The following is a 16,547-nucleotide window of genomic DNA, read 5'->3' on the forward strand; positions in this document are numbered from 1 at the left end:
CGTTACGTGTTCTCCACTTTTGGAATATTACGTAATGACCAAAAGTCAAAGGGGTTTCCGTCTGGCTTATTCTCTTTTATATAGCTGGCCAGTAATTCCTTATTTCGCCTGGCAGCCATACAAGGGTTGCGCAGGTACAGTTTGACAATGGGGCTGCCACTTCACGATCTTCCCGCCGGCCTGATTTTCTTGGAAGATCTGTAAAGATACAACTGCTCAAATAACTGGGGCAAACTAACAGAGGACGTTAACTTAGCAGTTCGACAAGGCTGCAGCCTTTCAAAAAAAATGTTTCAAATTGCTCTGAGCACTATGGGACTTAACATCGGAGGTCATCAGTCCCCAAGAACTTAGAACTACTTAAACCTAACTCACCTAAGGACAGCACACACATCGATGCCCGAGGCAGGATTCGAACCTGCGACCGTAGCGGTCGCGCGGTTCCAGACTGAAGCGCCTAGAACCGCTCGGCCACACCAGCCGGCCAAGCTTTAGTCCCGAACAGTGAAGAGGGTACCAAAGAGCTGCTTATGAACTGCACAAAAATGCAATTCCGACATGTCAACATCAATACAGAAAACTTAAGCCATGGGTTTCTGTCGGAAAAACGCACAAAGGACAAAAATGTTAACAGAACAAATCATACAGCAAGTAGAAAATTTTTTAGAGATAATTGTAACGTATACTGGAGACCTAAAATTGATAAATTCAGTAACCTAAACGACACCATTAGAAGATTTCTCCAGAATAAAGAAAGAACAGAAACTTATATTAAATTTCATAACTATGTCGGTACCAGGGAACGAATCTTGACAATGAAAAAGACGATAAAATAAGATTACAGGCCAATGAAACGAAAATCCTTAGGAGCATAGCACGATGTATGAAGATAGTTTATCAAAGAAAGAAACATTTTAGGAAGGCATTAAAAATTGATGCAAATGAAGAGGTTGAAGAAACTTCAAAAACGGAAATGCCATCCGTTGCAAATGGAAGACTGAAGATTACCACTACATTTTTGGCAACATATTCCACAAGGTAAAAGATATATTAGAAGACCGTAAAAAAGTACAAGAATCTAATCTTACAGATGGGGGAGACGTAACGCATAATACAGGAAGGAACAGAAGAAAAGAACAAGAAGAAGAAGAGGAAGAAGAAAGTTCAGTCTTCCGTCAGCAACACGCTACCAGGTTATCTCGGCGGCCAGACACTTCAGCATCAGTTCTTCTCAACAGTTATGTTCGAAACGATCCTACTACAAGGTTCAACAATCACCAAGTAACTGGTGTTAATGGAATGGCTGCAGAAAATCTATAGGTACTTATGGAATGAGCTGCGTAGATGACCGAAGAACATTTTATAGTATTCCTAGCATGATATGATTATTGACTCTGCTTATTAGACATACGCATGTCGTCTAGCCAGTAATTGACTCTCTCATCGTACTAATGTTCAATTTTTTCATTATTATAGCGAACTGGGGCAGTCATTCAAGCGAAAATATCAACTCCACGGTTCACGGACAGGTACAGAATAAAAATTATTTCGATTCCATAATAACGAAATGGTTATGGAAGTCGTTACGTTTTCATGTAACGGCATTCGTGTGACAGAATAGCTCGAAGGGTTCTCGTAATAACTTTTTGCGTCTCTGTAAGCAGTTAGCAGATGTAAGCAGCGGTAGAGATTACTTACAGCGCTATATGTATATACTTACACAGTGCCAGTTGCCTGCCACAAATATTGACCCCTCGTGTCCGAATAAGCAAGCGTACCGACAGGGAGGTTCGTTAGCAATACGATCGGTGAAATTACGTCAGCGAACCGACAGTTATTATGCACGTCACGTAATATCAGCAAATCCATGGATCACATACAGTCAGGATAAAGTATTAGCCACTCAAACGCAACAAAGCGCAAATTCTATCTTTGTTCGTTATCATGCTCGTAACTCGTTAATAATTACTAATGCAAAAGCTTATGCAAATTTTAACACATTAGGAAAGGGTACATTGTACCAACAGCCGCAAAGCGTTGTATTCAGTAGAAAAACGAACACGAAATATCTTAATTATTCATTAGGAGAATCAAAAGAAGCTTAACTGGCGTACGTAACTGTTTCGCACCAGTATTGATAAATTTTCTGTTACACAATATTATTGTTGTAATTAAAAAGAAAATACACAGTACTACGAACAGAAATTATCACCAAATGAAGTCGAGCGGTGCTTAAATCAACGGCGAGATATCAGCTGTTACTCGGACACTGCTTCATTCGTCCTTTATGGAGCGCATGTTTCCATTCTGGAGGAGCGTTCTCGGATGCAGTCCACAATACGGAGTGCATTTCTGCTGTCTGTAAGACTGTAAAATAGAAGTTCAGCTTTGTGCAAGTGAGAGAATCTTTATTCATTGACAGAGTGTCTGAGAAAACCTAAGGTACTACGCGATTCTCAAGGACATCCATCTCGAATAAACTATAAAAACCTTGTGTTTATTGTTCATCGTCCTTTCAATTCTGCTACATAATTCTCTTTAGTAATCCTCCATAGCGGTCTCTCACCTCCCCTTCAAACTGGCAACAATCATCTCTTTGATGTGCTCGATATATTAAAGGTTTGCAATATACAACTATTCTGACTGGGATGACGCAGTCCCCTCGAGATTTTCTTGCGTAGTAGGAATTACACCCGATACACAGCTATATCATGCCTGTAACAGTATGTTCATTTCACAAGTTTAGTTGTGTTCTAGTCGATAAGCACTGCGAACAAAGCTAGAAATAAACGTTTTCGCATGGCGAAAGGTGCTAATATTATATATTTCCTGGCCTATTGTATTCCCGTACCGACCGAAGGAAAAATGACAGTCTATATGCTTCAGGACGTGCCTGAATCTCTCTTATGGTAGCTTCATAATCGTTACATACTGTTCTTCGAATACAGATTCTCTAAACTTACTCACAGAATTTCGTGAGACCTTCCTCTGTCTTTTTTCAAAGGATCCCCTTTTCAATTCTCCGAGCATTTATATTATACTTTTCTATAGGGTATACCGGTCTGTTTCGATCCGAATAGTTTGTCTTTAATTTCATTCAGTCTCTGTTCTCATGCTTACCTAATACGGACCTAAACCCTGGAACAGTAAAGAGAAGTGTCCCACTAGCCTCTCGTAGATGATAAGTTCTCTTAAGTAAGGGAGGGTGTTGAACTTCGATGATAGTGTAACTAGAAACACTTGAAGTGTACCGGCCTGTATTTGAATCTAATGGAAGATTTTAGAATCACATGAAGGAACACCTACCAGAAACTTCCATAAGAAGTTTCTGCTGTTTTTGTTGTTGGGAGACAAGACGTTGTGTTTCGTGCAGCACTGGTAAGTGGCTCTGAGCACTATGGGACTTAACAACTATGGTCATCAGTCCCCTAGAACTTTGAACTACTTAAACCTAACTAACCTAAGGACATCACACAACACCCAGCCATCACGAGGCAGAGAAAATCCCTGACCCCGCCGGGAATCGAACCCGGGCGTGGGAAGCGAGAACGCTACCGCACGACGCTGGTAAGTATTCTGAGTTATATATCAATTCTATTTTGAAGATAGTTTTAACACTTTAGTTAGAGAGTTCTATGGTTAGTAACATTCTGTAATCTTTTTTTAAAACTAGTTATATAACGTGGGTGGGTGTGCACCATCGTGTACCACGAAAGGACGTCTTCTGCTATGAAGTATGTGGTGGCTACGAATAAAATGGGTTTCTTTAACTTCTTAACAGTTGTATCAATGGAAATTCGTGTTATAGTCAAGTATCTTCCACTTGAAAATGTATTTAACTTGCAACTGGTTTTTGATAATCCTTCTGCTCAGTTTGATCAATCACTAAGTATTTTTGTGCAGTAGAGTAATAATGTACCAAGTAGGCTATTAAATACAGTACTGACAAGATATTTTAGACAGCGACACTTGTAAATTTCTGTAGAGTATTTATTCCTAAGTACATGATCATGTTATACGTTTCAACATTTTTTGTTTCGCTTTTTGCAAAACCTTGCTATTTCGGAGCATTTTTTATAGTTTCAATAACGACTGCAGTACACAAAAAGTGAATCCTACATTTGAAAATGGAATAAGAGAGTATATTATATTTCTAATACAGGGCTCTCTAGTTTCAAGGTACAATACTCTCCCCCTACAGTTTATCGTCGCCTGTGACACATATTTTAGGTAATGATTTTACAGTTCTCTGTCTCTCTTGTCTTGGATGAGTACTCGGGTAACATGCTGAAGAACGTCAGACTAGAAGAAAGAAAGTTCAAAGTTCAGTATATCATTGACGACTTGTTCCCTAAACGAAGCCTGGTAAATACTTCATATGTTATGTAGGGAACATCCGTTGTCCAGTGACATCCGCTACCATTCGTGTTTAACAACAGTTGCATGTCAATTGTAAGGTGACCGATTTCAGTCTTTACGAATATCATGATTCCTAAGTGATCCGTTACAGAAGACTACTGCAGATCACCTGCGACGACAATTCTGAAGATGATCGTATGGACCAAAAAATTAATGTTATAATTGACGAGCGATCGTTACGTCAAATTAACTGTTTCCATAATTTGCATAATTGGTGCCACAGATCATCTGTGTTTTTGAAAAAAGAAGACGTGCCTGCCGGGAACCTGCTATGACTTTTACTGTTTCTCGATGAGTACTTTCGGTAGCACCATCATCATTGAGAAATTAAAAAATTTCCTGGCTGATTAAAACAGTGTACCGTACCGACAATCTAATTCAGCACCTTTGCTCTACCGACTGAGCTACTCAAGCACGACTTAGAGACCCACCTTACAGCCTTCATTCTGGATACATCCCCCCCCCACCCCCCTCCCCCACTTCGAGCTGTGTCTAAGCCACGTATCCCCAATATCCTTTCTTCCAGAAATTCTTGCAATTTCGCACGAGAACTTCTGAGACGTTTGGAAGGTCGGGGATGAAGTTCTGGTGGAAGTTAAAGCTGCGAGAACGGGTCTTGAGCAGTCTTGGAGAGCTCAGTCAGTAGAGCTCTTGCTCGCGAAAGGCGAAGGTCCCAAGTCCGAATCTCGGCCCGGCACACAATTTTAATCGGCCAAGGTGGTTTGTATCACCGCGTACTCCGCTGCAGATCGAAAAATTCGTTTGTGAAATTGGTGTGTATAGTTGTTATTCCGAACAACCAGAGGACACGAACCCGAGGGTGCAAAAGCAATCTTATTTTCACCACATTAGGAATAATGGTAATGTGTGACCTCAGTCTCCTTCGCGTTGGCATGCCACAGTAAGATCTTCACAGTTTACAAACCACGTCACTACGAATAAAATATTCAAGCATTCAATGGCCGTGTCTGCCCTCTTCTTCAGGAGCAAAAACCACTGACTCTTGGAGCTGGCACCACATATAGCGCGGCAGCAGCGTCTGGAAACCTCCAGAGATAGCCGAAATGATGCACGCGTGGAATGGCGTCGTAGCATCATCGGTCTACCGCGGCACCGAGGCCTACCCCCAAGACGGGTCTTGGCGCGTGCGTCACGAAAGTAGGCCGAGCTCAGTTGCTCGTTCGCTCAGCTCAGGAAACAAACTGCGTTTCTACACATTTTAACCCGTAGCTGGGTGTCCATGTACAAACAAGAATTTCATCTTGCACTGGAATGCACTATTATGGTGTTTCATTGTTTCGGAGTCCCACTACGATAGGAAGTCCATAGGCCTATTAATAATTTGTTACCCCTGTACTGGGATACAATACAGTTAAAATCATTCCAGAATGATTACCAGTTGTATAAGGCACCACATCTTATATGAAATGAAAACTGTTACGCAGACGAAGGTAAATGACATAAAAATGCTTTATTCCATTTATGTCGAGACCTGATACAGGTCACACCAATATTCAAGAAACGAAATAGAAGTAACCCATTGAATTACAGACCCATATCACTGACCTCAATTTTCAGTAGTATTTTGGAGCATATATGTACTCTAACATTATGAATCACCTTGAGGTAAATGATTTATTGATACATAACCAAAACGGATTCAGAAAATATCGTTCTTGTGCAACACAGCTAGCTCTTTATTCCCATGAAGTAATGAGTGCTCTCGACAGGGGATCTCAGATCGATTCCACATTCCTATATTTCCAGAAGGCTTTTGATACCGTTCCTCTCAAGCGACTATTAATCAAATTGTGTGCATATGGAGTATCGTCTCAGTTGTGTGACTGGATTCGTGATTTCCTCTCCGAGAGGTCACAGTTCGTAGTGATAGACGGTAAATCATCGAGCAGAACGTAAGTGATATCTGGCGTTCCGCAACGTAGTGTCATAGGCCCTCTGCTGTTCCTGATTTACATAAATGTTCTAAGTGATAATCTGAGCAGCCCCCTTAGATTGTTTGCAGATGACGCTGTAATATACCGTCTAGTAAAATCATCCGACGATCAATTCCAATTACAAAATGATCTAGAGAGAATTTCTGTATGGTGCGAAAAGTAGCAATTGGCACTAAACAAAGTAAAGTGTGAGGTCATCCACATGAGTACTAAAAGAAATCCGATAAATTTTGGGTATACGATAAACCGAACAAATCTAAGGGCTGTCAATTCGACTAAATACCTAGAAATTACAATTACGAGCAACTTAAATTGGAAAGACCACATAGATAATATTGTGGGGAAGGCGAAACAAAGACTACGCTTTGTTAGCAGAACACTTAGAAGATGCGACAAACCCACTAAAGAGACAGCCTACATTACACTTGTCCGTCCTCTGCTGGAATATTGCTGCGCGGTGTGGAATGCTTACCAGGTAGAACTGAAGGAGGACATCGAAAAAGTGCAAAGAATGGCGGCTCATTTCGTGTTATCGCGCAATAGGGGTGAGAGTGTGACTGATATGATACGCGAGTTGGGGTGGCAGTCACTGAAACAAAGGCGGTTTTCTTTGCAGCGAGATTTATTTACGAAATTTCAATCACCAACTTTCTCTTCCGAATGCGAAAATATTTTGTTGACACCCACCTACGAAGTAGAAATGATCATCATAATAAAGTAAGACAAATCAGAGCTCGAACAGAAAGATTTAGGTGTTCCTTTTTCTCACGCTGCATTCGAGAGTGTAATGGCAGAGAAGTAGTATGAAAATGGTTCGATGAACCCTCTGCCAGGCACTTAAGTGTGAATTGCACAGTAACCATGTAGATGTAGATGTTTGTTGTGCGACTAGTAATCGGTCAGACTCCATAATAGCGGATTCCAATAGAAGATGCAGTTTTCGTTAGTACGTACACACTCAGTTACATGTTAGCACGTCTGGAAAATCATTTTGTCTGCTGAGTTAATCGAGCGTAGGCCTACCTTCTAGACGTTCGCGCCGCGGCCCGTCTTTCTCGTAGGCCTCGCGCTGCATCGAGTGCCGTCAGATGACGCAAGAGGCTTGTGCCACGTTTAAAACTGCCGCTGTCGCCTCCCTACATGCGTCATCATCGTCTTTGCTCTTGCTCGATATCCAAAGCCCGCCCCAAGGCCCAACAAAGTGTGTAGCCCTGGTCTATGTTAAAACTGCTTCTGTTTATCCAACTTTCGGCCGCCGTCTCTGTGTCTGCGAAAATTCTTGCGTCTCATCGTAACTTCGGCTACGTACATTATAAAGTGAGCAGTGGCGGCTGCTGTGTAAGAGCACAAGACCTTGTTATTGGCTATTTTGCTTTGAATGCTGTGAAACGTACACACATGCTGTAATCTGAAATATACGGCACTAAATCTACCGCGTTGTGCTACATTGCTAACCTCTAGACCCCACGAAACGTGGCATCAGGACAGCAATCACATCTTCAGTTGTGTACGTTTAAAGGACCTTTTGCACATGCGCAACTGGCATGACGTAATTAATTGCCTTACGGGCCAAATACATAAGGATTTGATGAACAACGTGCAAGGCTTACGGCGTGAACCGCTATACCTTACTACTCAACAACAAGTTTACATCAGTGCCACCAGGTGGTAGCATACTGAAGCAGACTTTTATCCCCGTTCGCTTGACATAAATCCTGCTATGCGATAGCACATTCCTCACATAAGCCAATTCACTCACTATATGGTAAAATTACATTGGACTTCAGTATATGTCACTGTTACACTGATAGCAAAACTTATTTTGTGGGCTTCTGAATGCGTTATAGTGTATTAAGTTTTGGATTTAATCACACAGTAATCCATTTGAGGCGCTGAGAACCGTAAGGATCTACAGCATCATCGTCGACCGTGAGATTGTAGCATTCATACTTGCTTCTGATATCTGTTGATCTTATGGCGAGTCAGGTTTATCTGTGCTGCAGACCCACATTGCATAAACGAGTATGAACATTCACGAAAAAGTTGTCTCCCTGGTTTCTCTGATATTCTTTTAAATGTGGGATCGATGACGGTTTGCAGGCCGCTGTGGCCGAGTGGTTCTAGGCGCTTCAGTCCGGAACCGCGCTGCTGTTGCTACGGTCGCAGGTTCCAATCCTGCCTAGGGCATGGATGTGTGTGATGTCCTTAGGTTAGTTAGGTTTAAGTAATTCTAAGTCTAGGGGACTGATGACCTCAGATAAGTCCCATAGTGCTTAGAGCCATTTGAACCATCGACGACGGTTTGCATTATGTCATTACGGTTCTCAGCGCCTCATTTGTATTGTAGTCAAGTGACTATGTTGGCAAGCATTAAACTCGACCATTTCCACATAGGGCAGTTTGTGTTTAGAGTTGGTTGTTTACTGTTCAGGAATCGGCTTTCGTGTGCTGTGTCAACATAATCTCTTTTGAATATACAGGGTGGTCCAAAAGTCCGGAAACACCCGCATAAAATTCAAATGGAGTAGCAAACAAGGAACAGAGTCCCTACACACGAGGAACGGGAAAGGGGAAACTTTACAGGCTATGCCACCAACATGGCGGCCATCTTGAAAGCCGCCATCTTGGATTAAACTCCAAAATTTCAAATGGGAATGTGGTCATGTGACATATCAAACAGATAGAGAATTTCACCAGAAAAACAATCTCGTTGTTATTTTAAACATAGCTTTATTCATTCTCGAGTTATAGCCAGTTACACGTGGCAGCGGTGGGACGCTCGGCAGCATGTGTGTTAAGTGCCGAAGAGACATTACGCCGATGTTACATAGTCCCGAGAGACCACCAACAGTCATAGGAAAGGCTCGATATGTTGTCCATTATGTTGGATTGTTAATGCTATCCTCCGAATCCAGTCCTGATGAACTTTGACCAACACATCTGGCTGAATTTGACCACACGCATCAACAATGCGCTGCTTTAGGTGATGCAAATCCCGTATTTTCACGGAATAAGCCAGTGCTTTGACATGACCCCAAAGACAAAAATCCAAGTCAAATCTGGTGAACGTGGTGGCCACTCCACAGCACCCCTACGTCCAATCCACTTTTGAGGGAACTGCACATCCAGTTATGCTCGCACATTGTGCCCATAATGTGGTGGGGCTCCATCATGCTAGAATAATTCCGGAAATGTCCCGTCTTCCGTTAACAACGAGGGAAACACTTCTTCATCCAATAATCTCAGACGACCGTTGGCTGTTAACGTACCATCAATAAAAAAAGGTCCAACGACTTTGGTACCCCACAAAGCACACCAGGCCATCACTTTTTGTGAGTCGACCGTTTTGGAAGCATCAATCCAGTGCGGATCTGTGTCGGACCAGTATCTGTGATTCTGCTTGTTCGCTTCACCATTGATAAAGAAATTGGCTTCATCACTGAACAGCACCTGATAGGGGAAACGTGGGTTTATCTGCAGCTGCTGTGTCACCCATTCTGCGAACTGTACCCGACGGTCTGGGTCATCCTTGCTCAGGTGTTGGAGCAGCTGAATTTTGTACGGATACCATTTGTGTTGCGATAAAATTCGCAGTATGGAGGTACGGCTAACCCCACATTCTTGTCACAGGCGACGAGTACTCCGTTGCGGACTCTTGCTAAATGATGCCAAAACGCTCACTGTTGTCGCTTCATCGGTGTCGGATTTTGGTCTTCCAGCCTTAGGTTTATCTGCAACAGAAACTGTTGCTCGGAATTTGCCCAAAAGCTTGGCAACTGCGCTGTGAGTGATGGGCTGTCTGGTTGGGTGCTTCTTTCTCGTGATATCAAGATGATTTCAGTGCGTTCTTCATGTGTTAAGGACATTTTGTAGCCTGCCATTTTATGACTTCTCAGTACGTAATACTCACGCTGCCGAGCGTCCCACTGCTGCCACAAGTAATTGGCTATAACCCGAGAATGAATAAAGCTATGTTTAAAATAACAACGGCATTGTTTTTCTGGTGAAATTCTCTATCTGTTTGGTATGTCACATGACCATATTCCCATTTGAAATTTTGGAGTTGAATCCAAGATGGTGGATTTCAAGATGGCCGTCATGTTGGTGGCATCGCCTATAAAGTTTCCCCCTTCCCGTTTCTCGTGTGTACGGACTCTGTTTCCTTGTTTGCTACTCCATTTGGATTTTATCAGGGTGTTTCCGGACTTTTGGACCACCCTGTGTTTTAAGTCTAAGAGAAAAGGAAAGTTAGCCAAAAAGGAACTAAGGCCTACCAGACCAGAACCGTTAAGAAAGAGACAAAATCAAACAAGCGTGACTACAGGCTAACATTTCAAAAAAAAAAAGCTTCAGTTGTTGTTTGGGTGCAACGTAAAAATGTCTGCTTCTCAGATCGGAAGTTAATTCGTGGAATAACACAGGTGTTAAGAACCTTACAAGTTTGCCCTAAATAATAAAAAAGCACGAAAACTGCCGCTTGCGCTAAAATGAGCAACGGAGAGTAGTCAAAGCTTACATATTACTTCTTTCTTGTCCTAAACTGTACTTCATTATGTTCAGGACAACAGAATTACACAAAAAACCATTCTTTCTTTTGCCAGACAAGTATGCATATTATTATTTGTTCATAAGCCTAACTGATATACAGCAGATGCTATTACTTTAACACACTGAAATTCATCTGAATCTAATGTTTACTCACGAACCGTCACTGAAAGTAAACAGGCAAGATTAGACAGAGACTTCCCCCTCCCCACACACACACACACACACACACACACACACACACACACACCTTCCCACCTATCAAAATCTCAGTTAGAAGCACGATAGCAGAAAAATCGTTCTGACCGTCGCAAAAAGGATAAGCGATTCAATTGGCTCGGCAGCGCTGCATGAAACACAGCTGAATATAAATTCGGCAGTAGCAGCAGAATACAGACGAAGGCGATGTGTTTGTTTTGTTTTGACAAGACTTGGTTGAGCGTATAAGGTACACCTTTGACAGTGTAATTTAGAATTCCATCAACATTGTAATTATTGCTGACTTCGTAAGTCGCGGCAGTGGTTGTTAACTCAGTTTCACTCGGAAAGAGCTAAAATATCATGAGCTACACCGTACACGCCTATATGGAAAGGACACGAACTTCAGCTACTAATCTATTCACACCTGGATTCGACCGACCACAATACTAACTAAATCATGGCAGCAATCAAGCGCGTTCGTGCTTTCTCCAGCTAAATAAAAGTAGCAACACGAACAGTTCTTGTCACGGTTTTCGATTTTCCTTTGTTGTAAGATAAAAAAAAAATCAGGCGTGTACCAGTTGGAATATCGCAACTGCTAAACAGCGTACACATAGGAGCTCTAACGAAGTTACCTCCATAATCCCACCGTCTGGTAACCGGATGAAGTGTTAAACGTATACAGGCACTTCATCACCAAAGCAAGATATAGAAGTATATTACTTTTTCGAAAAAAAAAATCTATTTTCAAATAACTGGGACATTCAAAATGATTATATGAATCACTTATTCCATCAATTTTGCGATACATTGCGGCTTAAGTTTACCATAAACATATTGTCTTCCTCCTGCGTGGTACTGCAGCATTGAAACGTAGAACTTCGGCGTGTTCTCATTGGCTGACTGCTGCCTACAAGGCAGTACGAGGAACTACCTATGATCGTGGGACATGTTACCAGCGCGTCACCAATTCCTCCAGCCGTTACTGTAAGTCGATAGATCTTGGAGATGCCGCTGCTTCTTTATTAAAGACAAAAGTTAAGGAGACACCGGGAATTGAACATGGGTCCGAACCCAGCGACGCTAACCATTCGGCTACGGAGCATTGTCTTAGATAATCCTTAATCGGACATGTCCGTTGTACGTTGTTCCATCATTAATATTAGTAGCTGAGCATCGTTTCTTTTAAATAGTCGCTGTGAATATTTTCTGAGTAGAACCGTCTTTTTCTATCTTTTTATTTTTTTTATACGCAGTTTCGCCAACTGCTATCATCAGACATGAAATAGCTTAGAACTTGCAGAACAAGCGGCACTCCTATTAGCTTGCTTCACCAGTTCTAAGCTTCGTGACGTCTTAATTTTTGACATCATTTCTCGTGGAGAACAGTAGTCTGCCTGAAAACAGTTTAAGAATGAGCACCAACAGTCTCGAAAGCAAAAAAAAAAAAAAAAAAAAAAACATTTCGGTCAGTTTTTTATCATCATCAGACCTCAGACCGTGATTGTAGGCGGTGGCGGTGAATGGAGCGGCTGTTATAACCCCATGAACGTCGACTGAGTAGTTTTTGTTAGGATATTTAGCGAAAATGCTTTCTGAATGTTATAATCATTCAGAATAACAACAATTCGAACCATCCAGAATTAAATTTTCACTCTGCAGCGGAAAGTGCGCTGATATAAACTTCCTGGCAGATTAAAACTGTGTGCCGGTCCAAGAATCGAATTTGGGACCCTTGCCTTTCGCGGAAGAGTGCTCTGTCGACTGAGCTACCCAAGCACGGCTCAGGACCAAACCTCGCAGCTTTACTTCCGGCAGTACCTCGTCTCTTATCTTCCAAACTTCACAGAAGCTCTCCTGCGAACCTTGTAGAACTAGCGTTCCTAGAAGACAGGATGTTGCGGAGACATGGCTTAGCCATAGCCGGGAAGGAGACGAGATACTGGCGGAAGTAAAGATGTGAGGACGGGGTGTGAGTCGTGCCTGGGTGGTTCAGTCGCTGCCGGCACGGTGTCTCAACGTGTTCGCTCAGAGGGTTACCTGCCCTCTGTAAAAAAACACTGAGTAAACGGGTGTCATGGGACGTCCGCCCGAACAAAGAAAAAAAAAAAAAAAGGTTGGTAGATCACTTGGACGCGAAAGACAAAGGTCCCGAGTTCGAGTCTCGGTCCGGCATACAGTTTTAATCTGCCAGGAAGTTTCAAATCCGAACCGTATTTTTAATGAAGGAAAATAGCCTGTTAGTGCTACAGCGATAGTTCGTCGATGACGACGCGTTACACTGTCAAAATATGATACCCAGGAAACACGAGAAACCGGTGGTATACCCAGGAGGTCACCATGCATGAATAGTACTATCACAACAAGAGAACTGGTACACTGTTTTTCACTTCCGCCTGCTGCTTTCGGATACACTAAATCGGTAAGCACTCCAGCTTAATCAGAATAAAATTTATTATAAAATACGGAGATGTGTTATATCAATGATCAAGCTCATCTATCTTTTAAAATCTCTACTTGCACAGAATCTTTTTTCTTTTTAAGGTTAGCGAATCCAAAAGTTACAAAAGAAAAGGCCACTGTGCAACAGCCGTTTATGAGCCACAGATAGGTAAGAGCCATACATGAGGTTTTATATGATACAAATCAAAAATTTACTTCTAACGATGTGTATAAACACAGCTAGTACTTACAGTCATATTTCACAAATAGAAAACTTCGTGTTGTCGTACGGTGTGGCATGTCTACGTTTTGCCCTTGTCAATATGTTACACTGATTAGCTCCAGTGGAATGTTCTATTTTTCCAGCAACTTGTGTTTATGTAGTCTTTTTGCTAATCGTCAACTTTCAAACTCAGATTATAGACGAGTGAACCTTTAACGACCTTGATCGGTGGTAGAACAGACAGATCTCCATGAATTGAAAAGTTTTTTATTCGCTTTTATAAGCTCAAGTTGGGAGGGTCCATTTCCAAGTTTAAGCTGAAGAAAAGACAGGAGTCAACACTAAATCAACAAGGTACTGCAGCCATAGATTTCGACTATAACATAGTCATCATCGGTGCATTACCAAAGAGTCATACAGTTCCCTAAGTGTCAGAGCACAGCACATGACAAAATGAAACTAGCGATTACATAAAAGTTTTGTTTGAGATGTAAATGCTAATATCGTTTTGTCGCATGTCATGTTTTGACACTCTGGGACCTATATGACTCTTCAGTAATGACCCTATGATCTCTATGTTACAGTCGAAATCTATATCTGCAATAAACTACGACTTTTGCAACTGACTGATGTTCTTCCTTCACTTTTGGGCGCACAGCAGCCAACTCAGTTAAATTTTAAGTTTAGATGCGCATTTTCACATCGTAATCTTTCGTGGTAGGGTCATGAGAGACCAAGCGAAATACCCGGATTGAGGAAAGATGAAAAGGAAACTGAATGTGCTCTTTCCAGTTAATCACTGCAGCATTCAAGATAAGCGATTTAGCTAAATCGCGGAAAACCAAAGTCTGGAGGACAGAATTCGAACCACCATCCATGTGAACACGAGTCCCAGTATCTTAGCACTGCGTCGCCCCACTCGATCGTTTCACGTAGGCCGTTTCGTCTATTTTAAATGGCCAAGTCCTGCTGTTAGCTGATACTGAACAGTTACCTCCATCTATCGATGAACAGTACTTCAGTGAAGTAACGAAGTGTAGTTCAAGTCTACATGTATACACATCTTTATATGTGAGCACAGATTTGTCTTACTTTAATATGTCATTCCTCCATTCTTCAACAAAATACTTTGACATTCGAAGGACCTAACTGATGACTGAAATTTCGTGAAAAAAATCTCGCTGCAACGGGAAACCCTTTCGTCTTAATGATTGCCACCACAGCTCGATTACCAGATGCGTGACAATCTGTCCCCTCTTCGGGTAATTAAAAACAAGCTGACCTTCTCTGTACTTTTCATCTACATCCACATGCTCCGCAAGTCACCACGCGGTGCGTGGCGGAGGGTACCCTGTATTACTACCAGCCATTTCCTTTCCTATTCCGCTCGAAAGTCTAGCGAGGGAAAAACGACTGACTATGCCCCTCCGTATTAGCCCTAATTTCTCCTATTTTATCTTCGTTGTCTTTACGCCAAATCTATGTTGGCGGCAGTACAGTCGTCGTCAACTTCAAATGTAAGTTCTTTAATTTTTTTCAGTAGTTTACCTCGAAAAGAGCGTCGTCCTCCATCCTAGGATTCCCTTTTGAGTTCCCGAAGCATCTCCGTAATTTCTGAATCGCTTTGATGCCTACCTTTAATCCGACCTGGTAAGGATCCCAAAAACTTCTGCAATACACAAGAATCACTAGAGCCCTACATGCGGCCTCCTTTACATATGAACCACACTTTTCTACAATTCTACCAACAAACCGAAGACGACCATTGGCCTTCCCTACTCCATATCTCACATGATCGTTTCATTTCTTATCCACTTTGTAACGTTACGCCCAGACATTTAAACGATTTAACTGTGTCAAGTAGAACGCTACTAATGTTGTATCCAAATATTATGGGTTTGTTCTTTCTACTCATCCACATTAACCTCGAATTTACTAGAGGATTCCCCATCAATTACTACGATCTGTAACCTTTTTGAAACGCATAACCGACGCGATAGAGACAGGTAATTTGATTAGAAGACGCTTATTAGAAACGGCATCAAAAGCCATTTAGAAAATTAAAAATAGGACCCAAAGTAAAATCTGCTGCCGATAGTGCTCTTTATTTCGCCTGAATGTGAATGTGCGCCAGTTGTTTCTGAAGGACGGTATTTTACGTATCCATGTTGGTTGTATGTTAACAAATAATTTTCCACGACTTAATAAAATGGAACACCTACAGCTGTCGTTACGATGATGTTTATTATATGGGTACCAGTTTCGGTACTTCAGTACAACGTAACAATACAATATATAGAGTGGATAGTCGTTATGGTATACTTCAGCCACGTGACAATAGATGTGTGTGTGTGTGTTGCCGGCCGGGGTGGCCGAGCGGTTCTAGGCGCTACAGTCTGGAGCCGCGTGACCACTACTGTCTCAGGTTCGAATCCTGCCTCGGGTGTGGCTGTGTGTGATGTATTTAGATTGGTTAGGTTTAAGTAGTTCTACGTTCTAGGGGACTGATGACCTCAGAAGTTAAGACCAATAGTGCTGAGAGCCATTTGAATCTTATTCTGTTTTTAATCTGGTTCACATGGTTCAAATGGCTCTGAGCACTATGGGATTTAACATCTGAGGTCATCACTCCCCTAGAACTTAGAACTACCTAAACCTAGCTAACCTAAGGACATCACACACATCCATGCCCGAGGCAGGATTCGAACCTGCAATCGTAGAGGTCGCGCGGTTCCAGACTGTAGCACCTAGAACCGCTCGGC

General features: G+C 42.1%; 1 protein-coding gene across 1 annotated transcript in view; it reads right to left on the reverse strand.

Annotated features, from left to right (window-relative positions):
- LOC126091092 (tyrosine kinase receptor Cad96Ca) overlaps positions 1–16,547 on the reverse strand; it is a 481,814-nt gene that overhangs the window by 44,993 nt on the left and 420,274 nt on the right. The gene's annotated exons all lie outside the window — the stretch shown is intronic.

This window comes from Schistocerca cancellata, chromosome 1 (genome assembly GCF_023864275.1).
Source record: "Schistocerca cancellata isolate TAMUIC-IGC-003103 chromosome 1, iqSchCanc2.1, whole genome shotgun sequence".
Classification (NCBI taxonomy): Eukaryota; Metazoa; Arthropoda; class Insecta; order Orthoptera; family Acrididae; genus Schistocerca; species Schistocerca cancellata.